The sequence below is a fragment of the Schistocerca americana genome, chromosome 1, assembly GCF_021461395.2.
Source record: "Schistocerca americana isolate TAMUIC-IGC-003095 chromosome 1, iqSchAmer2.1, whole genome shotgun sequence".
NCBI lineage: Eukaryota > Metazoa > Arthropoda > Insecta > Orthoptera > Acrididae > Schistocerca > Schistocerca americana.
The window spans coordinates 467182883-467208117 of record NC_060119.1 but is presented as its reverse complement, the minus strand read 5'-3'; positions in this window follow the sequence as shown (position 1 = coordinate 467208117).

Sequence of the window (25235 nt, the reverse complement as noted above, 5' to 3'; positions counted from 1 at the left end):
TTCAAGAAAGACCCACCAACTGCTAACTCCATTCGGCGATGGTATGCGCAGTTTAAAGCTTCTGGATGCCTCTGTAAGGGGAAATCAACGGGTCGGCCTGCAGTGAGCGAAGAAACGGTTGAACGCGTGCGGGCAAGTTTCACGGGTAGCTCGCGGAAGTCGACGAATAAAGCAAGCAGGGAGCTAAACGTACCACAGGATGGTGCTCCACCGCACTTCCATCATGATGTTCGGCATTTCTTAAACAGGAGATTGGAAAATCGATGGATCGGTCGTGGTGGAGATCATGATCAGCAATTCATGTCATGGCCTCCACGCTCTCCCGACTTAACCCCATCCAATTTCTTTCTGTGGGGTTATGTGAAAGATTGAGTGTTTAAACCTCCTCTACCAAGAAACGTGCCAGAACTGCGAACTCTCATCAACGGTGCTTTCGAACTCATTGATGGGGACATGCTGCGCCGAGTGTGGGAGGAACTTGATTATCGGCTTGATGTCTGCCGAATCACTAAAGGGGCACATATCGAACATTTGTGAATGCCTAAAAAAACTTTTTGAGTTTTTGTATGTGTGTGCAAAGCATTGTGAAAATATCTCAAATAATAAAGTTATTGCAGAGCTGTGAAATCGCTTCAATCATTTGTAATAACCCTGTATATAATTCTAGTCTGAGTCGCGTTGGAGTTCTCGCGGAAAAATTCGCTTGGCTGAGTCAGTAGCCGGTGGCTGATACGGTACAGCACTGCCACAAAACGACCTGGAGCAAGTGACGAAGCGAACAGGGTTAGGCCCTAAACTACGGAGCGTTGGCGCCGCGCCCAACAAGCCTGCCCTTCACGTCATCCGCTCTCACACACTGACAGCGCCTCCTGCGACTCATTTTCACAGTCTCAGCCTGATAAAACTAATATAAGTTACTCTTGTCACACCCTTTCTGTACTTTATACGTGATCTATGTGTTTAGCGAAACGGTGATTTTTGAACTAACTACGAAAATCATTTCACAAGTCCAGCACACTGCGCATGCTTGGCGTGAACAAGTTGAAATTCATGTCAGTTATGAGCGAGACTTAGGCGTGACCGTCGTATATGTGTTTGCTGGTTCACGTGGCACTCGCGAGAGTAATTCAGTTTTAAAATTGTAAACTCACACTGTTCCTCACAAGCGACATCTGATCAAATTGTGTGCCTAGGGAGTATCGCCTCAGTTATGCGACTGAATTCGTGAGGTCCTGTCAGAATGGTCACAGTTTATAGTAACTGATAGAAAGGCACCCAGTAAAATAGAAGCGTTCCTGCACCGAAATAGAATCCCTAAGTGGAAAGAACCCAACGAAGATTTACAACGCTTTGAGAAAGGCGTGCGGGAATAGTGTAGTAGATCGTAGCACAGTATAGCAGTGGTCTGCTCGTTTCCGTGTAGGTCGGATAAGCACTGAGCACAACCGAAGAAGTGGAAGCCCATCAACTGCAACAGATCACATTTCTCAAGTTATTGTTGATGACATTTTGAAAGAGTGTCGATGAAACAGATGCGAGGAAATTGCATTGAGGTCAGAACGTATCTTACTTCAGTTTACAGAATCATAATTGAAAAGTTTTTGATGAGAGAAGTTGCTGAAAGAAGACTCCCGCACGATCTGAGTGAAGAGCAGAAAACAAGTCATAAAATAATCGCGGAAGAGTTACTTCGCCGTTTCCGAACAGAGGTAGAATAGTTTCTGAAAGGTATTGTTGCACTTGATTTAATCTGGATACGAGATTTTGAGCCAGAACTGAAATCTCAGCCGTCACAGTGAAAAAGTCCCGACTATCCACGCCCGAGAAAAGGCCGCCGCCAACAATCAAAGGTGAAACTGATGGTGATCTTCGCGTATGACATGAGTCATAGCTACAAACAGAACACCCCAGGGGACGTCTGTAACAGGCGCGTAATACCATCTGTGCCTGGAAAATATTTAGCTCCCGAAAATTCGTCAAAGAAAGCCTCCCATGCTTCCAGGTAGTGTTCTCACGATGCACGATAATGCAAGACCGCAAACTTCCGTACCACGGAGAGAAACCCTCGACAAATATGGGTGGTAAATACTTCCCACCCACCATACAGTCCTGATAAGAGCCCATCAGTCTTTGTTTTGTTTGTCAAACTGAAGCAGTAACTCCGTCGAAAACGTTTTCATGCAAGAAAATGATCAAGCTTCCATTGAGATGGTCCGAGCAGTCAGACAATTCAACAGTGAAGGTGCTCCATCCGAAATACACAAGTTTGCAAAACTTTGGGAAGCTTTCACGAGCAAGAATGGACATTGTATTTAAGGCCTGCAAAGGTGTTTCGTAAAATAAATTATTTTTTTCAGATCTATCTTACAATCTACAGAACTTTTCAGATGACCGTCGTATCAGTTTCATCAGTTTAGATAAGTAATCTTTCTTCGATGAAGACGAATCATTGGCCGCCTGCCATAACGAACGATGCTGGGACCACTGGTTGTTATTAGATTTAAATTCATCAGCAAATTTTCTTTTTGCTAACAAAGCACGATAATGAAGTCCTTCGGGAATACTACAACATAAGAAATGATGGTGAAATTATGTGATACCTCAGATCATCTCGCCTTGATTGATTAACGTTGTGTTTCCAAGGTACAGAGCAGAGTTGTTATTCCCCATTATATGCAATCAGCCGCCATCTTCAGGTGCTCAGAGTTTTGCTGTAATGGGTACTTGCTGCCTGAACTCCACCCAGACTAAAATTTTGCAACTTTATCAAATAAAGATATGAAGACAGTGGTTGTTACGTGATACAGACTGTTGATGACGCACAGCAGCAACCAGTCAAAACTGGGTTCATGTTACTTTACTGAATCATTACTGGTAACGGTTTCAAAATGATACGGCTTGCAAAACATACTTTTTGGAGAATGCACTAGCGCCATTTGATGATGAACTGTGTCAACACGGAAGTTGCACAAGTTACATCAATACCCAAGAAAGGAAATAGGAGTAATCCGATGAATTAAGATCCATATCTTTAACGTCGATTTGCAGGAGGAGTTTGAAACATTTGCTGTGTTCAGACATTATGATTTACCTCGAAAAGAACGATTTACTGACAAATGGTCAGTAAGGGTTCAGAAAATATCGGTCTTGTGAAATGCAACTAGCTTTTTATTCTCACGAAGTAATGAGTGCTATCGACAGAGAATGTCAACTTGATTGCATATTTTTAGATTTTCAGAAACCTTCTGACACCGTTCCTCACAAGCGACATCCGATCAAATTGCGTGCCTATGGAGTATCGCCTCAGTTACGCGAATGGATTCGTGAGGTCCTGTCAGAAGGGTCACAGTTCATAGTAACTGACAGAAAGACGCCAAGTAAAAGAGAAGCAATATCTGGCGTTCCTCAATGAAGTGTCATAGGCCCTCTGCTGTTCCTCATCTACGTGAACGACATAGGAGACAGTCTGAGCAGCCCTCTTAGACTGCTTGCAGATATTACTGTCGTATGATCTTCTGAAGACATCACCAATTGCAAAATGATTTTGACAAGATGCTAAAGTGCCAACGGACCCTAAATAACAAAAAATGTGAAGTCATTCACATGAGTATTAAAAGAAATTTCGTTCCGCGATAAATCACACAATTCAGCTTGCTTAGGGATTACAGTTACGAATGATTTAAACTAGAACGACCACATAGATAATGTTGTGGGGAAAGCTAGCCAAAGAGTGCGGTTTATAGGCAGAACAGTTAGCAAAGGCAACCTGTCTACTGAAGTGAAATGATCGTATTGTACTAATAGGCTGGGGAAGTTCGGCCATCGAGTTGCAGGTCTTTTCAGTTGAGGCTGCATTGGGCGACTTGAGTGTAGTTGATGATGAAATGATGGTGAGGACAACACAACACCCAGTTTCCGAGCGGAGAGAAATCTCTGACTCGGTTGAGAATCGAACTTCGTCCTGCTGCATGATATCCAATGCACACTAACCACTCAGCTAAGAGGGCGGACTAACAGGTCTACTAAGCAGACATTACGCTTGTCCGCCCTCTCTTCGAGTATTGCTGTGCGGTGTGCATTCCGCATCAAATGGGACATCAAAAAAGGTCAAAGAAGGGCAACTCGCTTTGTATTATGGATAAACATGTGAGCGAGTGTCACAGATATAATACGTGAATTGGGCTAGCAATTATTAAAAGAAAGGTGATTTCCGTTGGGGCAGCATTTTTTCGTGAAATTTCAATCACCAACTTTTTCTTCCGGTTGCGGAAACATAGAGAGATCAGAGCTCGCACAGCAATGTTAAAGTGCTCGTTTTCCCACGTGTCATTAGAGAGTGGAACGATAGAGAAATAGCTCGAAGGTGGTTCGATGAACCCTATGCCAGGGATTTAATTGCGAATTGCAGAGTAAGCGTATGGATGTAGATGTAGAACTCATGCATTCGTCAAAAAATATATTTTGGAAGCCGTCTGATGACGAATTGTTCGAGACCGGTAACAGTACAAGTCCGGCTGCTGCTGTGTACTATCAACAACTTGTGAACTGCCGGCTGGGGTGGCCGAGCGGTTCTAGGCGCTACGGTCTAGGCCCGCGCGACCGCTACGGTCGCAGGTTCGAATCCTGCCTCGGGCATGGATGTGTGTGTTGTCCTTAGGTTAGTTAGGTTTAAGTAGTTCTGAATTCTAGGGGACTGATGACCTCAGAAGTTAAGTCCCATAGTGCTCAGAGCCATTATTGAAATTGTGAACTATTTATTGTTGGTTGCACGCTGCCCCGACTCCCACTATCGCCTTCGATGCTCTTCGTTTTTCAGAGCGCGTACATACATTTTCCGAAAACAAACATTCTCTAAGCGTTACCAACCTATGGTGGACGTGATGGCTGACGAGAATTTGACAAATTGAGTGCGGACTCAAAGCTTTGTTGAAATTGAACCCTCCGTTCCTGTTTATTAGATATTCCGACATTTTTATTTCGATACATTGCTCAATTACGTTGTCCCGCGAACTTAGCGTTTGCACCGCTCCAGTGGCCTCGTCGTATTTCATTTCATTATCATTCTGGAGGAAGTGCTCGGTGACAACTGATTTCCTTGGTTGTTTTATAGAAGGACCACTCGGCAATCGGATTTTTGTAATTTTTTTTATATTTATGGTACGTAAAGTTTAGAGCTCATATAGCAATTTGCCGCAGCAGTTTGATGCAGTTGTCAAAAATTCTCGAGAAAATCGACTTTGCATATTTTCAGATTTCCCTTCAATTAGCGCCCCTCTTGTTGCGGACGGGAGGGGCACGCCGTCCTCGCAGTAGTGCCTGGGTGGTCTAGTTGGCTCTGTGATTTCGCCGTCGTAAGTGACCTAAGCCGTTCTTCGATCAGGTAAACCATATTTCGTTCCGAAGTTACAGCGTCGAATCAACGTATGTATAGGCGTGCACGTAAATCTTGATTCATCGAAACGACTAACGTGTAGTATTCACAAACAAAATGGACTTATCTAATCGACGAACGTTTAGTAATGAGCGACCAATTTGCAGTACGTATCGGATTTTATGTTTCTTTGAATCATCGTTTTGGTTTCAAATGGGTTGTGGAATCTGTTCCATAACTTTCACTTTCGTTTTAGGTCCTGGCGAATTGTACAACAATGAGAGTTATGTATGCGATGGAATCATCATCTGATGATTCTGACGAAAATTAAAACGTCGAAGACATAGTTTTCGATTACACTATCCACACTCCATCATATTGGGATGAAGGAACACTTAACGCAACAGTGACCCAAATTGAGAAGGAAGCGTCTGTTGGGAAAAACAAGAAGAAGGCAAAACAGTCAACCGTTAAGTTCCAAAAATACTGGCCTGAAAAATGTGCAGAACACAAGTAACGAGAATAGTTCAAGGTAGAGGAGTTCCCCAGCAACTTCCCAGTCATCAGTCACAATTTCATCCTCTGGAGACAACTCCCAATACATCTTGGTGCCATCCAAATGCGAGCTAAGGAGTGGCCTATCTCGGCTGAATTTCGTGTTCTCCTTTACAAATGCTTTGTCGTAGGGATGGCTCACTGAGAGAAAAGATATTGTAGATCAACATCAGCAGTGAAACAGAGAATAGAAAAATCTTGAGGTTTCAAACATCTTCCAACGGTTCCCGAAACAAAAGGAACTCCACCCCTCCTCCACTAATTCCCAACGCAGGTCAAAGAGGCGCTTCCTAACCCAGCCCTCTCAGACAAAAAACGCCACATTTGCAGAGACAGCAGCTATAAGCTGAGAAGAATGACGAAAAGCAGCTATGTAACATGTGATGCATCCGTGTGTGGAGAACATGATAATATTGTGTGCAATACGTGCCGTAAGCAGCGCTCATGAAGCCTGAAGAAATTCACATTGTCGGGTTGACTTACCTGTTTCCCTTAGGGTTTTTCATTTGAAGTCAGTTTTGTACAGTTCCTCAACACAACATTTGGACTCGAGAGGCCATTTGCGATATGTAGCTAAATTCTTTAGTCAAGGGCAGCTTTGATTTATTTTTTGTTTTTATGTCGGCCACTCTGATTATTTCGCTGGGTATACGTACCTTCTGTGTTTTCACATTTTTTTTTTGTCAAGTTACTTTTGATTCATTAGATAAGCTGTCAAGTATTTTTCTTCTTCTATTGTTTTTGTAACTGTTGTGTAACTCTTGGCATGCGATCACTCAGATTATATTGCAAGAGTTGATGCAATTTCCTTTTAAATAATTATTCCATAGTGTTCCCGCTGGGTGAACATATGTATCAATGCCCTTTTGATTGTGAACTTGTGCGGTGCGAGTTTTTGTGAAGTATTGCAGTGAAAGACCTGTAAAAATGGTTCAAATGGCTCTGTGCACTATGCCACTTAACTTCTGAGGTCATCAGTCGCCTAGAACTTAGAACTAATTAAACCTAACTAACCTAAGGACATCACACACATCCATGCCCGAGGCACGATTCGAACCCGCTACCGTAGCGGTCGCGCGGTTCCAGACTGTAGCGCCTAGAACCGCTCGGCCACCTCGGCCGGCGTGTGGCATGTTCACGTACTCTAATGTCACAAGGAATAATATTACTTTGAGCTTAGATATAAAAGTTTCAAGGAGTACTATGTATAAGTTGTGTATGTCATAAAGCCTGTTGTAGTCTTTAGTTAAAAGAGTTTGATGCACCTTGTGATGTATCATATGTACTGGGAGGATGAGACGGTAATTTCTAATGACAAATGGTACAAGGACTGAAAATGGAAACAAATTCTTATTTACAATCTATAATTACGTTGTATAAATGTGTACAAGAAAGTCAGGATATATAATCGCAGAAGTCACATTTATGTCAATTAAAATAAACATTTTCGATCTTTCTTTTACCTTCTGCATCTATTCTGTGCTCTCGCATGAACTGTACGTTAAGTAGTGCCTGTCTGAACAATTCATGACAAATTTTGTGTACCTTATTGAAATATACCTAGAGAAAGTTTCTAATATTGTCTCCTTGATTTATTTGCAAACCAGTATACCAATATTAATCGGCGACTGAAGAGAAGAAAGCACATCTAAAAAGTCCGATCGCCTTCCATTAGGATTGCACACAGCATGAAATCTTTATTAGAAGAACGGCAACATCTTCCAGCTCCAGGGGAAAGGAAAACTTAGAAAAAGTAACCTTCATTGAACGTCAGTTATATATAATTCTGGTTACGTGACGTGTGAAAATACAGCAAGGCGTGTTATATCCAGCTTTAAAGACAACTGTAAAAAATTTATTTTATTTTCTTATAATATTAATTTTCACTGTGAAGAAAGCCGTTTCTTTCTCTCAGCACATAACAATATAAATATTTCAAGCTTTCTACGCTGGTCTATCCCTGGCAGCTTTCATTACTGCATAACTATGGCAATCTACATCCATCCATTTCAACCTTATTACATTCATGCTCACTGTACACTTTTAGTCCACCCTGCATACTTCCCCCTCCCCTCGCATTGCTACACATGCAGGCTTCCCACCATTACGAAATTAACTATTCACTGACGTCTCGAGATGTGTCCTCCAATCTGTCCCCTCTTTCTGTTAGTGGTTATAGCGTTTCACTTCCATATGAGATTGCACTCGAGGGAAACTCTTTCACAACCAACTTACTAAAATTTATATTTGTATTCTACGTTGAACTGCGGAAAATTAGCTCAGTGAAATACTGACTAATTGCAGTATAAAATTATGTTGTTTTCATCATTGCAATTATCACGCGTGTATGGTTTATAAAGTTGAACTAACTGCAGTTAAAGAGACACAGTTTGCACATTTCCTCGTACATTCATATTATCGGAGAAGCTGGTAAGTCTCATAGCAGACGCAGTCTCTGCTCCACACAGCCTTAAGGACTTGTCGTATTTTTCCTCTTTGGAGAAGAGATTAGACTTCTCTTAAGAACTATATTTTAGATAAAGTCGTATTTTATTTTCTTCTTAACCTTCACATGGTGTTCAGGGTCCTTTTTTAGACCCCAACGCTCGTTTCACAACAATGAAACGTTTGTAATGTGAAAGTAGACTTCTCATTCTCCAGATATGCTTTCTATGGAGATTTTAGTATAACTGGATAAAATATTTGTGGCTATAGCACTCCTCGTGGTGCAATAATCTGAGATTTTTGCAATGGTGTCAGAAAATACCCAAGGTATACAAAATGTGATTTTCAAAGTTATATTTCAACTTTATTACGAAAATAAAAACTTGACAACAGTGCACTTTCTAATCTGACAGTTATATGTCCGTTTTTGTAATGAATTCGTAGAAAATACATACACGTGGATTGTTGTGACAAATTCGTAGTTAGGAATTCGGTTTTGTCAAAGTAAGACTTGGTGTTTTATTCGTCATGGATAATGATAGACGTTTTGAAAGTGGCTACTGTCACGAGCAGGTTTTAGCAGATTTGTAGATGGGTGATTACTAACAACGAATTGTTTTTTTAAAGTCAGAACGAGACTGATGCTGATGTAGATATGAAAGAAGAAGATACACAGGTCAGAGAGGGAGCGAACGTGAATGAATCTGAAGAAGATGACAATGGTATTCGGGAAACTAGTGCGCTTACTCTTGCGTCTAGAGGTGGACAGACAACACATGACACAGTACGACCTGATGTGCGAAAGCAGGTTTCAAGCGATGTACACATCAAATATATTTGCTCCCTGGCTTACACACACATCAAAAAAAGTTTTGCTTTGCTTCTTCCCGGTTCACAGAACTCCTGAAGCTAGACCTTGACTTTGGGTATTGCATCACAGTCACAGTCCCTTTCACTGTTCAGAGATGTCACTAAACCCACCCAAAGATGTAAACAACTACGCATGAGCAGCGTCTATGAGGCAGAGGCGGTCCGACATCCGATCACTTCCAGTCATTCCACCAGGAAGGCGGTACACGGCTCGTGTTGTCTGTAGTTCAACCAGAGCGGTTCGATCACGTCCGCATTGTTACTTTGTGCCAGGAAGGGCTTGCCAGGAAGGGCTCTCAACAAGGGAAGTGTCCAGGCGTCTCGAAGTGAACCAAAGCGATATTATTCGGACATGGACGAGAAGCAGAGAGACAGGAACTGTCGATGACATGCCTCGCTCAGGCCACCCAAGGGCTACTACTGCCGCTAGGAGGACTAGGAGGAACCCTGACAGCAACGACACAATGTTGAGTAATGCTTATCGCGCGATCACAGGACGTCGTGTTACGGCTCAAACTGTACACAATAGGCTTCATGATGCGCAACTTCACTTCCCACGTCCTTGGCGGGGTCCATCTTTGCAACCACGACACCATGCAGAGCGGTATAGATGGGCCCAACAACATGCCGAATGGACCGCTCAGGACAGGCATCACGATCTATCCACTGATGAGTATCTCGGAACCGAAGTGATGCATATACCTTCAACCAGACAATCGTCGGAGGCGTGTTTCATAGCAACCAGGTCAGGCTGAACGCCTTAGACACACTGTCCAGCGAGTGTAGCAAGGTGGAGGTTCCCTGCTGTTTTGGGGTGGCATTATGTGAGGCCGACGTACGCCACTGGTGGTCATGGAAGGCGCCGTAACGGCTGTACAATACGCGAACGCCATCCTCTGACCGATAGTGCAACCATATCGGCAGCATATTGGCGAGGCATTCGTTTTCATGGACGACAATTCGGGGCCCCATCGTGTACATCTTGTGAATGGCTTCCTTCGGGATAGCGACATCGCTCGACTAGAGTGGCCAGCATATTATCCAGACATGAACCCTATCGAATATGCCTGGGATGGATTTGAAAGGGCTGTTTATGGACGACGTGACCCAGAAACCACTCTGAGGGATCTACCCCGAATTGCCGTTGAGGAGTGGAACAATCTGGACCAACAGTGCCTTGATGAACTTATGGATAGTATGCCACAACGAATAGAGGAATGCCTCAGTGCAAGAGGACGTGCTACTGGGTATTAGAAGTACTGGTGTGTACAGCAATCCGGACCACCACCTTGAACGTCTCGCTGTGTTGTGGTACAACATGCAATGCGTGGATTTCATGAGCAGTAAAAAGGCGGAAATGATGTTTATGTTGATATCTGTTCCAATTTTGTGTACAGGTTCCGGAACTCTCGGAACCGAGGTGATGCAAAACTTTTTTTGATGTGAGTAGTATGTGAAACCGCAAATATTCCACGTCATCTTAGACTACAATTACAGACAAAGGCAGGCTGTCAGATTTTTTGTCACCAATCATATATAAGCAATCTTGCAGATGAGAGTAAAATTCTACACCCCTATTTTAAACGATGGATTGAACATGACTGTACAGAACTGCAGCCATTCTTTGGTAAGATTGTCGTGTAATGAGTTTTCATTATATGACATGGAGAGCGAGTACGATTTTATTTCTAAAACAATTCTTTGTAATTGATATTACACATCATATTAATTAATTACAGGATTGTGACGTAGTGTATGGTATATGAATATTTTACGTTAAAATAATGTTTTGAACTAAACAATATACATGTTTTCACATTTCAAAAATAACATGTCCTGTCGCCTACTTTTTTTATTTTTTATTTTTTGGCATTCACTCTACTCTTAGTCTATTCTCCAACTGATTTAAAACGGTAACAGGAAGAGTTCATGCCTACAAATCATCACATTTTCTACTATCGCTTTCTACGCTTAAGGTACGAAGTAACAGTGAGCGCCACACTGCACCTGAATGTGTTTGCAGTTTGTCCCGTGATCAACAAGCCCTGCAATTGCCAAACCCATACTTGGGTTTGTCCAACAATATGTGTCCTTCCTCATTGAAAAACGAAGAGTTTAAGTTATAAATATATCGTGTAGGAGTGCCCCTACAAATTGTCTTTTTGGTAGTCTTATAACGCTTTGGTGCGTGTCTTTTAAGTACGTGTCTTTTAACGTCCGGTCGTCGCCGAGTCAATTAGTGAGAGCCATTGGTGTCACCAGGAACGCAGTTACGCCCGGAGCTTGCAATTAGGGTCGTCTGGGTCCAAATCTCGCAGCCATTACTTGTGGCTGCCCTGTGGGTTTCCCCACTAATGGTGGGGCAGCGTCCCTGCTGACGCTTCTAACGTATCCTGTTGCAGCTACTCATGCTGGCTACGGAGTAAGAGAATTCCAACAGAGGACTGTTACTGATCCATACCAGAGTGTTTTCGGGGTAGGAGAACTAGGTGCAGAACGGGATGGAGGGTACAACGGAACTGTGCTGTTTTCTAGACTGGAGAATGCTGTCATCTATTGCATTGCCATGTAACTACGTCTGTAAACGGAAGGAAGGTAGTGACAGCCATTCTGACATGATTTTGAGTGCTATTTGTAAGTGAATGGTTGTGCTTCAAGTTTCCATCTGTGTTTTTATAATTTTTGGTGACTGTAAACGCAAGACAAGCCGTTAATTGTACGCCAACAAATGACGTGTTATCTAAATGTGTATGCCATTCGCTATACCTTAGTTTCATAATACGTTTAAATGCGCCAATTATTGTGGTCCCTAGATGGTGTTAACACTGAAAGGCGCTCATGCACTGCAACGGGTCAGAATGAGATTTTTTTATGCAAGTAGATATCAGATCACTTTTTTTTTCTTTTTTTGCCTTCCTTCCTTTTCATGATGGTGTGAACTTACATTAGAAAGACCGGCAGACAGCAGTTGGATATTAAATCAATGGAAAATACAGTTTCAGCCATTTTCTCCTGAAATGGGATGTTTAAAAGTGTCTAAGGAGTCTGACGTACCAAATCAACTTTGGAAGGATGTGTTGTTAAAGCTAAGAATAATCCGAACTACAAAATTGGTAAATCAAATGGGAAATTTAAAAATATGTTCACTGTAGAACTGAAAGACGAGCTGGCGGCATACCTGAAATCAATGGAGAGCAGCATTTTTAGTCCAAAGATGAAACATATCATTGTTAGATCATTAGCCGTTCAGCTTGCAGAAAGAAATGACTTGCGACACAGATTTGACAAACTTATATAGTTGGGCATGACTGGGTTGTAGGAATTACTACTAGGCATTCAATGTTGTCTATTCACAAACTAGAAAAAAATCTGCTGCATGAGCAACGGGATTTAGTAACGTAAAAGCAGCAGTAAAAGTGACAGTAACTTGGTTTTAATCATCAAAAACAGTTGTACGTTTTTCTAAATGACATTAATATCTTTTTTTTTTATTCTGAACAGTTTTTTTGAAGATTCCATATTACTTGGTCTAAATTGTTCATTAATCAACTTTACATTTTAGCTTTAAGAAGATGTTCCTAAAAATTTCAACGTTTGTGTAATAATTTCACAAAAAATTGCCTAATCCCATTCTGCCACGTGGTTACTTTAGATTATACTATAAGCCGACTTTTTATACCTTTAGGAGGTGTTTTCTTTTGCTAGTTTATTTATAGTTAAACATTAACTGTCTCGCTACGAGTTCCCCTACAATGCAAAAAACCTATGATAATTTCCCCAAGACGAAACAATAAATCTGGTCTGACACTACGTCTTTTGTCACAAAAATATAAAATCGGATAATGTAATTTATTTTGCTATCTGTTAGTCTGCTTCTCGTCGGAAGGTGATGTCCCCTAATTATCAACCGGAGAGAATCACCTTACATTAGCGCTGCGTTAGATAGCCTATGCTAATCAACAGATTGTTTATTTCGTCGTGGTTTGGTCGAGTCAGTTATGTTCAAGCAGTTGAAACAACCCGAAGAGAGAGAACTGTCCATGACAAATAAGACAGGTATAACGGAATGGCTGCTCTATTAGTTTTCAGATGGATCTGTCAATACGCCGCGACAATATTTAGACAATATACACAACGTAATGACAGTTTCATCGATTTGCCATAGCTTAAAAATATACTTCTGCCTTTCAGTTTATGAACTGCCTTATTTCGCTGTTTCCGTTATACAACAAGTCCAATCAGTTTTTTTAAATCCAGTTTTGCAGTTTGTCTTCTTTTTTCATTAATTTCCATTATCGTAGATGTCTTCATTATGTCTGGTATCGAATGGAGAAAGACAGCTATACCTCTTGCAACTGAAAGCCACATGTATTTACAACTTGGGTCGTAGTAATCACTTTTTAGGATCAGTTACGGCTAATAATTAACCGTTTCCTTATCCATTTGCTTAGTAATTACACCTTTACGAGTCTATAATGACACCAGTTAGGGACACAGATTGACACTTTACCGTTGTGACTGATACGCAAATGGTGTGCAGATGGATAGTTACCATCGAAACCGGTCGTACAAATTTTTTATTTCAGTCATAGGTGTCAGTAATTACCGTAGGCCTATATTTTCGATTATGCTTAACTCCAATTATCTCTCTCTCTCTCCCTCTCTCTCTCTCTCTCCAGTCGGCAGTTCGTGGTCTAGTGACTAGTGGCTAGCGTTGCTGCCTCTGGATCACGGTTTCCCAGGTTCAATTTCCAGCCGGGTTGGGGATTTTCTCTGCCCGGGGAATGGGTGTTTGTGTTGTCCTCATCATTTCATCATCATCATTATCATTCGTCACAGTGGCTACATTGGATTGTGTAAAAATTGGACTGTGAAAAAACTGGGACTTTGTAAAAGCGCTGATGACCGCGCAGTTGAGCGCCCTACAAGCCAAACATCGTCATCATCATCTCTCTCTCTAGTATTGTAGTCGGCTCTATTATTTCCTTAAGAAACAAACCTAACGGAACAAAGAGCCCCCCCATCCACCTCCAACTAAGATTCGCCACTGCGCAAAGCATGTTATTTTGCTTTCGATTTATTCTGCTTTCATTTTCTTGAATACAGTAACTTCGGAGCTGCTGGTTGTTGATGCGTAGGCCCTCTCCTCTGGTAGGGTGGGAAAGCGTGCTGTCTCCTTTTCTACATCTAGTGTGATTCCTGATTATTTTTCTGTTGGAGTATTTCCGCCCTAGCCTTTTATGATTTCCTTTACCATTTACAGGCCATCATATCTTTATTCATATTTACTGTTTTTTATTGTTATTCCACCCACCTTACCTAACACAGGGAGGGAGTTGTCTGTTAACATTCACAGCCTTTCTATAACCGAAGTGTTTTTAAACATAAATTATATGTCATTGCTAATGCTATCTTGCTGAGGTGGGAATATGAGTTTAATAAGTCATGGTTGCAAGATATTAATACGAATTATTTGCAGAAGAATGAAGAAAACTGGTAGAAGCCGATCTAGGGGAAGATCTGTTTGGACTCCGGAGAAAGGTAGGTTGTGGAAAGGCAAACATACGTTCACAGCATTAATAGACTTAGAGAAAGCTTTTGATCATGTTGACTGGAATAATCTCTTTGAAATTTTGAAGGTAGTACGGGTAAAATACAGGGTGCGAAAGGCTCTTTACAACTTGTGTATAAACCAGAGTAATCAAAATGTCTTCGGTCCCGTGTTCGAAACCCACCACCTCTTAAATTTTGATTAATAATCGGCATTGGCGGCCGAAGATTTCCAGCATAAGAAGTCACTCTCATTCTGCCAACGGCTTTCTCAAAGAGGGCGGAGGAGCGGACAGAGGTTCAGGGCACGCTCTTGTCCTTGGGGTGGGAAACTGCCCCTAAAGACGGAGGAATCAGCAATGATCAACGGCATGAAGATGCAGGAGGCCATGGAATCCATTGCATTAAAGACACGTAACGTGCATCCACAGGACATGTGGTCTGTAACTGAAAAGGTGTTTCTCCATTGGCACAAGATTCAGGAAAATACCCCCATTCGGATCTCCGAAAGGGTCTGCCGAGAGTGACGTGGCTCATAAGAAAAAGACTGAATAATCAACAAAAGGATAAAGTTCTATGTCCGCAGTTCATGGTCGTGCGGTAGCGTTCTCGCTTCCCGCGCCCGGCTTCCCGGGTTCGCTTCCCGGCGGGGTCAGGGATTTTCTCTGCCTCGTGATGACAGGGTGTTGTGTGATGTCCTTAGATTAGTTTAAGTAGTTCTAAGTTCTAGGGGACTGATTACCATAGATGTTAAGTCCCATAGTGCTCAGAGCCATTTTTGATAAAGTTCTATGAGTCGGGGCGTGGAATGTCAGAAAGCATGAACGTGGTAGGGAACCTATAAAATCTGAAAAGGAAAATGCAAAGGTTCAATCTAGATATAGTAGGTGTCAGTGAAGTGAAATGGAAAGGATTTCTGGTCAGATGAGTATAGGGTAAAGTCAATAGCAGCAGAAAGCGGTGTAATGGGAGTAGGATTGGTCATGAATAGAAAGGTAGGGCAAAGAGGGTGTTACAGTGAACTTTGATAGTGTGACTCTTGTCAGAATCTCGGGTATAGCTCAGGTATACGTGCTGACGTCGCAAGCTGAAGATGAAGATATAGAGAAAGTATGTGAGGATATTGAAAGGATAATACAGCAGATAAAAAGAGATGAATATCTAATAGTCGTGGGAGGCAGAAATGCAGTTGTAGTGGAAGGAGTACAAGAAAAGTTTACAGGAGAATATAGGCTTCGGACATGGAATGAGAGAGGAGAAGACTAATTGAGTTTTGTAATAAACTGCAGCTAGTAATAGTGAATACTCTTTTCAAAAGTCTCAAGAGGAGGAGGTATGCTAGGAAAGACCTTGTGGACATCTAAGATTTCAGTAACATTACATCATGGTCAGACAGAGATTACGAAATCAGATAGTTGAGTGTAAGGCGTATCCAGGAGCAGATATAGAGTCAGATCACAATGTAGTAGTGACGAAGAGTAGGCTGAAGCTTAAGAGATCAGTCAGGAAGAATCAGTACACAATGACGTGGGATATGGGAGTACTAAGGAATGATGAGATATACTTGAAATTATCTAAAACTGTAGATGCAGCAATAAGAAATAGGAGAGCAGGCAGTACAGTTGAAGAGGAGTAGACATCCCTAAAAAGGGCAGTCATGGAAGTTGGAAAGTAAAGCATAGGTACAAAGAAGGTAACTGCGAAGAAACTACGGGTAACAGAAGAATTACTTAAGTTGATTCAAAGAAGGAAGTACAAAAATGCTCAGGGAAATTCAGGAATTCAGAAATACAAGTCACTGGGGAATGAAATAAAGTGCAAGGAAGGTAAAACGAAATGGCTGCATGAAAAATCGAAAAAGAAATGATTGTCGGAAGGACTGACTCAGCATACAGGAAAGTGAAAAAAACCTTCGGTGACATAAAAAGCAATGATGGTAACATTAAGAGAGCAATAGGAATTCCACTGTTAAATGTAGAGGAGAGAGTGGAAAGAGTACACTGAAGGCCTCTATGAGGGAAAGATTTGTCTGATGTGAAAGAAGAAGAAACAGGAGTCTATTTAGAGGAGATAGGGGATCCAGTATTAGAATCAGAATTTAAGAGAGCTTTGGAGGACTTAAAATCAAATAAGGCAGAAGGGATATATAACATTCCCTCAGAATTTCTATAATTATTGGGAGAAGTGGCAACAAAATGACTATTCACGTTGGTGTGTAGAATGTATGAGTCTGGTGACGTACCATCTGGCTTTCGGAAAAATATACCCACAAAAATCCAAAGACTGCAAGAGCTGACAAGTGCGTGAATTATCGCACAGTTAGCTTAACAGCTCATGCATTCATTTTTCTGACAAAAATAATATATAGAAGAGTGGAAAAGAAAATTGAGGATGTGCTAGATGACCAGCAGTTTGGCTTTAGAAAAGGTAAAGGTACGCGAGAGGCAATTCCGACGCTGCGGTTGATAATGGAAGCAAAACCAAAGAAATATCAAGACACATTCATAGGATCTGTCGACCTGGAAAAAGCGTTCGACGATGCAAAATGGTTTAAGATGTTCGAAATTCTGATAAAAATAGGGGTAAGCTATAGGGAGGGACGGGTAATGTCCAATATGTACAAGAGCCAAGAGGGAATAATACGAGTGGACGACCAAGAACGAACCGCTCGGATTAAAAAGGGCCTAAAACAGTGATGTAGTCTTTCCACCCTACTGTTCAATCTGTACATCGAGGAATCAATGATTAAAATAAAAGAAAGGTTCAGGAGTAGAATTAAAATACAAGTTGAAAGGATATCAATGATACGATTCGCTTATGCCATTGCTATACTGAGTGAAAGAGAAGGAGACATGATATGCTGAATGGAATGAACAATCTAATGAATACAGAATACGGTCTGAAAGTAAATCGAAGAAAGACGAAAGTAATGAGAAGTAGCAGAAAGGAGAACAGTGAAAAACTTAACGATTGATGGTCACGAAGTAGAGTAGTTAAGGGATTCTGCTAGCTAGGCAGTAAAATAACCAATGACGGACGGAGCAAGGACGATATCAAAAGCAGAGTAGCTTGGAAAAAGCGCATTTCCTGCTTAGAGAAGTCTACTAGAGTCAAACATAGGTCTTAATTTGAGGAAGAAATTTCTGAGAATATACGTCTGTAGCACAGCATAGTATGGTTTGAAACACGAACTGTGGGAAAACCAGAACAGAAGAGAATCGAAGCATTTGAGATACGGTGCTACAGGCGAATGTTGAGAATTAGGTGCACTGATAAGGTAAGGAACGAGGAAGTGTGCACAGAATCGGAGAGGAAAGGAATATAAGGAAAACACTGACAAGAAGAAGAGACAGGATGATAGGACATCTGTTAAGACAACAGGGAATTACTTCCATGGCACTAGAGGGAGCTGTAGAGGGCGAAATCTGTAGAGGAAGACAGAGATTGAAATACATCTAGCAAATAATTGAGGACGTAGGTACTCTGAGATGAAGAGGATAGCGCAGGAGAGGAATCCGTGAAGGGCCACATCAAACCAGTCAGAAGACTGACGACCCAAAAAAATAAAAAAATAGAGATCAGACGCCAATTATAAGAGTCGAGAAGCATGAAAGGGAAGCAATGGGAAGTAGACATCGTTGTAGCCTACCCCGACTGAAATTGAACAAGCAGTAAAGGACACAAAGAAAATTTTGCGGTTAGAAATAAAGGTTTGCGGTGAACATTGTAATTCTGTAAGAGAAAGCAAAGAACTTGTAGAGAAGTTGAATGGAATGGATAGTGTCTTGAAAGGAGGGCATAAGGTGTTCATCAACAAAAACAAAATAACGCTAATGGAATATAGTCAAGTTCAATCAGGTTATGCTGACGGAATTAGATTAGGAAATGAGACACTTAAAGTAGTGATGACCGAAGTAGAAAGGATATAAAATGTAGACTGACAGTGGAAAGGAAAGCATTTCTGAAGAAGAGAAATTTGTTAACATCGAATACAGATTTAAGTGTTAGGAAATCTTTTCTGAAGGTCCTTGTCTGATATTTAGCCATTTATGAAACTGAAACATGGACGATAAACGATAAATACGAGCTTTTGAAATGTGATGGTACAGAAGAATGCGAAGGTTAGACGGGTAGATCGCGTAACTAATGAGGAGGTATCGAATAGAATCGGGGAGAAAAGAAATTTGTGACATGACTTGACTAAAAGAAGGGATCGGTTCGTAGGACATGTCCTCAGGCAGCAAGGGATCACGAATTTAGTATTGGAGGGAAGTGTGGGGAAAAGTGAGACCGAGAAATGTATACATTTTACAGATTCAGTAGGATCTGGGTTATTGTAGCTATTCTGAGATAAAGAGGCCTTCACAATATAGGGTAGCACGGAGAGCAGCATCAAACCAGTCTTCGGACTGAAGACCACAGCAACAACAACAAGAACAACAACAAGGCTATCTCGACATGGCCACGTGCTCATACGTGATAGTGTCTCGTGTAAACCCTGCTTCCAAGCCCACACTGGGATTCAAATCGCGAACTCCCCATCAATGCTAGAAACAAATATTTCGGGTTTCTTCGCAACTTGTTGTTCGCCTGCGCCCCGGACCAAACCAGCAGGACATTTTAGGATACTCTGCAGGACCCTCGACCCCGCCTGGAGTCGGGCCCACAAGGTCTGGGGTAAGAGGTTCACCTGCTGTAAAATTAAGAAACTGTTCTAGCGTGCTGTCTTAAGAGGCTAAACTAAAAACTGTCACAAGAATTTTAATTACATATTTTGAATTCTCATCGCATTATTGCTGATAGAAACTGTTTGTTTCAGATTCTAAACATACCTTTTCTAGAAGTAGTTCTGTTCCGCCGTACCAAAAGACGTACGTCGCTGAGCGAAACAGCGGGATAATAAGAATCGTTTGCGTTAAGCTGAGTGATAATCCAGCTCACTCAGTGCTGTTTTTGCGATCATATTTTGCAGTCCTTTAACTAATTTTAACTTTAAACAGTGGGTCCTTACAATTGATCAGTCTATGATTTTTCAACACATTTCAGTGAAGATAATATTCATACAGTAATATTTAGCCCATAACCATACGCCACTGTGCTCATTGTCGCACTTGGAAAAACGAAAGCTTAGTGTTAGGTTTACGGCTTTCGCCACTAAGAGCAAAGGGCGTCAGGATAACCCAGTCTGTCGTTCGCGAGGTTTTACTTTGTTAGTCTTATGGAATGTGTCGCGAAATTTTGGTCTATCCAGAGGCCTAGACTTTATAAGCTTTCTTTCACCTATATATCTACATCTGCATGACTGTTCTGCAGTTCAAAACTAAGTGTTTGGCAGAGGGATCATCGATGACTTTCATATTATTTCCCTACCGTTCCTCTGTCGAATAGCATGTTTGAAAAACGAACATGTCCATTTTTATGTGTGAGCTTTGCTCTCACTTTCTTTGTAGCCATAGTCATTTCCCCCTATGTGGCTGGGAGTCAATAAAATATTTTCCCACTCGGAGGAGAAATAAATGTCGTGAAAAGGTCTCGCTGCAATGAGAAATGCCTTTATTTTAACGACTGCCACCTGAAGGCACTTGCTATATCCGCGCAACACTGTCTACCCTTTTCGGCAATAATACGAGAGGCATTCCATAAGTAATGTAAACTTTTTTCCTCGGCCAATTTTAGTTGAAAACATGCTGATTTTGCTGTGGAAAATATTGGAATATTCTCGCTTGAGACCCCTATGGTTTCATGAAGTTCCGATATGTAGCGGTGCAATACATAGCCTTGAAAATGACGTTTGTAACCTAGGTGGGTTTCAAACAGAGAGCTACCACTGAGATTGTTTTGGCGGAAAATCAGAGCATCGCTGATATTCGTAGGCGCTTTCAGAGCGCCTACGGAGGTCTGGTAGTGAACAAAAGCACGGTCTTACGCCTCTTTACTGGAAGTGCTTGTGTGCCCGCGTCGTCCGACGTCTTGTTGCATCGGTAACCATCCCCATCATCCACGTATTGCTTCCCGCAGAGAGCAACCTTTATTGGGCCATATGTAAGTCGGAATGTGCGATATGCGGTCGCACATCTTCTAATACCCCAACTGGTGGACGAGTGCGTCAGCACTACCAACAGAGATGTCCAGTTGAGCAGCGGGGTGTCTGGTTGTGATCCGTCAATCGTCCGCATGCTCCAATACTGCATGACTCACAGCTCTGTGCGACCGACCGGCAAGCGGGATATAGGACCGGTTTTCGCGGCCTTGTTGTGATGATGACAGACGCCTTGCCCAACGACTCACCGTGCTTTTGTTCACTGCCAGATCTCCGTAGACGTTCTGCAAGGGCCTATGAATATGTGCGTATGCTATAATGCAGGGTTTTGTAGCCAAAACAGTCGGAAATAATATGGTGTAGTGGAATCCTGAATAATAATAAAACCAACCTGCTTTCAGAAAAAAAGTTGTATAAAACGAGCTGCCCTTCTTTGAAATCTTTTGGTGCCCTCCGAAAATTCTATCTGATAACGATCCGTGCAGCAGTACTCCATAAAATGGAAAGAAGAGTTTAACGTCTCGTCGACAGTGCGGTTATTAGAAACGCAGCAGAGGCTCGGATTGCGAAGGACGGCGAAGTAAGTAAACCGCCCGTGTCTTTTTCAACGGAACCATCCCGACATTTGCCCGGAGCGATTTAGTGCAATCACAAAAAGCCGAATTCTGAATGGCCGGAGGGAGCTTTGAATCGTAGTCCTTCGAAATGCAAGTCCAGTGCTCTAATCACTGCGTCACCTCGTTCGGCAGTACTCCAGAAGAAGACGGACAAGTGCAATGTAAGCAGTCTCTTTAGTGGATTTGTTGCACCATCTAAGCGTTCTGCCAACAAAATGCAATATTTGGTTCCTCCTCGCCACAACACTATCGACGTGACCGTTTCAATTATTTCGTGAGTTGCAATCAATTTCGAGGCAGATTGTATAAGTCAGCGACTGAAACGTGAAACGGAGGACACCAGTCAGTGGTGCTTGCTGACAGTTCGATGAACTGGGGAAGCCTTGAACTATGGTTGCCTTACTCTTTCCATTTGGTAAAAACAAGAGTGCGAACACTGGGGTCGCTTGTTTAATTTCAGTTTCACATCGCCTTAGTAGGTAGTGGTGCAAACGCTTTATTTCGTTTCTGTTGTGGATGCCATTATCATTAGTAAAATACAAGCTACTTTACATTTTATCTGGAAGTAAATGATACGTTTAAAAATGAGTGCACTCAGCTGCTGTTCAGAAAGTTCCAAGAGTGGTTTTATTCCTGTTGTATAAGCGACGCCAGAGCGGTAACTACGGTGGCAACTTGAACTAACAACTGTAAACAACAGATGTGCGATCGACCTGTGCGTTGCAAGGATGAACTTTCTCAGTATGTCTTCAAATTTTACCCTGCTATCTGTCAGAGATTTTATATCACTGAGTAAATGAACAAAAATTTTTACCCCTTTTTGTGCTAAAGACAACATTAATGTGGAGTAATGAATGTCATATTTCCCTTTGATATTGTAATTACGTACATCGTATTTCCTTTAGAACTGCAGTGGATTATTTACAACAAGCTTCATGAGGGAATAAATATACTGTGAAGCAGTAGACAGAATGCCCAACTCTTTAAACAGATGTCTACAATATGATCGTGTGTGAACACCACATATTCTTACAACTGAATACGTTGTGTCTTTTTAAAATTGAGGGTGAGACCATTTGCAGCTAACCAGTCAATGATACATTTAAGAACATTGTTTACCATTCCTTCCGTTTCTTTAGCTATACTTGGATTGATTACAGTACTAGCGTCATCTGCAAAAAGGACTAATTCTGTTTGTTGTATATTAGACAGAACATCGTTTACATGCACGAGGAACAGTAGTGAACCTAAGATTTAACCTTCGGGAACCCCATACGTGTTTTCTTCCGGGTCATGATTATATGTTCCTGGACTATATTGCTTGAATTTGTGCATTCTTTTGTTTATATATGACATTATCCACTGGTTGGCTACACCATCAATCCCATTAAACCGTCGATTTATCTATGAGAATTCTGTAATTCACACAGTCAAATGGCTATGAAAGGTGGCAGAAAATACCAACCGGCGCTATTTTTGTTATTTAATGCTTGTAAAATCTAGTTCAAAAATGTTCAAAAGTGTGTGAAATCTTATGGGACTCAACTGCTAAGGTCATCAGTCCCTAAGCTTACACTCTACTTAACCTAAATGATACTAAGGACAAACACACACACACACCCATGCCCGAGGGAGGACTCGAACCACCGCCGGGAGCGGCCGCACAGTCCATGACCGCTCGGCTAATCCCGCGCCGTTGAAATCTAGTGAGTGGACATGCAAATGGCATTCTCAGTAGAATAATCCTTCTGAAACCCAAACTGTGATTTTCTAAGGATACTATTGTTGCTAAGGTGAGATAATATAGTGGAAGACATCACCATCTCAAAAACCTTGGAGTTAGCGATGCATTAGCCTGTATGGGCGTTCTGTGCGTTGTATTCAGCTGGGGGGAGAGACTGAGTATAACACCTGAAACGTTATTAACAACCACCATGTTATACTTACTCTTATTTTTTATCAATCCGGCCTCGAAATCGGGGCCCCGTAACTCAACAGTGCTGGGGGGGCCCGTGCTGATTTAAAACGTACCTTCTTAAACTCACTCGAAAATGTTGAGTTCGAATGGTTCAAATGGCTCTAAGCACTATGGGACTTAACATCTGAGGTCATCACTCCCCTAGACTTAGAACTACTTAAACCTAACTAACCTAAGGATATCACACACATCCACGCCCGAGGCAGGATTTGAACCTGCGACCATAGCAGCAGCGCGGTTCCGGACTGAAGCGCCTAGAACCGCTCTGCCGGAAAGTTGAGTCAAGCGCATCGTCGTTCGAAAGTATTTCAGTGTACAGTGCAATGTAATGAACCTTTGCTTCAAATTCTCTGGTCTGTCTAAGTGATAAATATTTTCTTACCTATTGTGTAATTAGTGAATAAGTAACCATTTACAACTGCCTTAAAAAGATCATAAAATTTCCTTCGCTATTTCTTTATGTTTTACTGAAATTTCCCCAACGGATTCGTTGGAAAACACGTTAGCTGGCTGTATTCAGTTGCAACAGCATCCTGTTATGAAGCTTCTCTGACGCAGGGGAGCGCTTACTCAAGAAATGTCATAAAATCAGCGGAATAAAAAGTATTCTCTTAAGTCGTGTGAGTCACGTTAGAATCACCGTATCCAAATAGCAGGATTCGTCGTAGACAATGGCCGCTTCCAAAAGGAAACAAACAAGTCGGCACAAACGTCTTTTAAACGCTTGGAAGAATCATAAATTTGGTAGAAACTTGCTAGTCAGAATGAAAAGCGCGTTTAAAATGGAGTTGTGTAATACTTCACATCCTTGTTATCACTGTCAACACAGCAGCGGCAAGCGAGTGCGGAAAAGTACTAAAACGTATCTCAGACAGTTCAATACAGAACTTCTAAACTGCGAGTGAGCTGTTCTTTGATAAAAACGCAACACGTTGGATGACTCACTACTTACACATTTGCATGCAACATTTCGTCGAGTCGTAAATTAAAAATAAAGACCTGTAAAGTAACTACATACCAACAGCAGTAAAAGTAAACTGCGTTAGCAGAGTTCACTAAGGTGACAAATCATAGGATACCTCCTAATATCGTGTCGGACTTTCTATTGCCAGGAGTAGTGCAGCGATTCGACGTGGCATTGACTCAACAAGCCGTGGGAACTCCCCTGCAGAAATATTCAGCCATACTGCCTCTACAGTCTCCCATAATTGCGAAAATGTTGCCTGTGTAGGATGTTGTGCATGAACTGATCTCTCGAATATGTCCCACAAATGTCCAATGGGATTCATGACGGACGACTTGGGTGGTCAAATCATTCATTGGAGTTGTCCAGAATATTTTTAAAACCAGTCACGAACAATTGTGCCCAATGACGTGACATCGTTGATTGGGAACAGGAAGTCAGTGAATGACTGCAAGCAGTCTCCAGGTATCCGAGTATAACCATTTACAGTCAATGATCGATTCAGTTGGTCCAGAGGACACAGTCCATTCCATGTAAAAACAGACCACACCGTTAAGGAGCCACCACCAACTTGCATAGTACTTTGATGACAACTTGGGTCCATGACTTTGTGGGGTCTGCGACACACTCGAACCTTACTGTCAGCTCTTAGCACCTAAAATCTGGACTCATCAGACGGTTTTCCAATCGTCTAGGGTCCAACCGATATGGTCACGAGCCCAGGAGACACGCTGCGGGCGCAACGGCACCCGCGTCGGTCGTGTGCTGCCATAGCCCCTTAAGGCCAAATTTCGTCGTACTGTCCTAAAGGTTATGTTCGTTGTGCCTACCACATTCATTTCTGC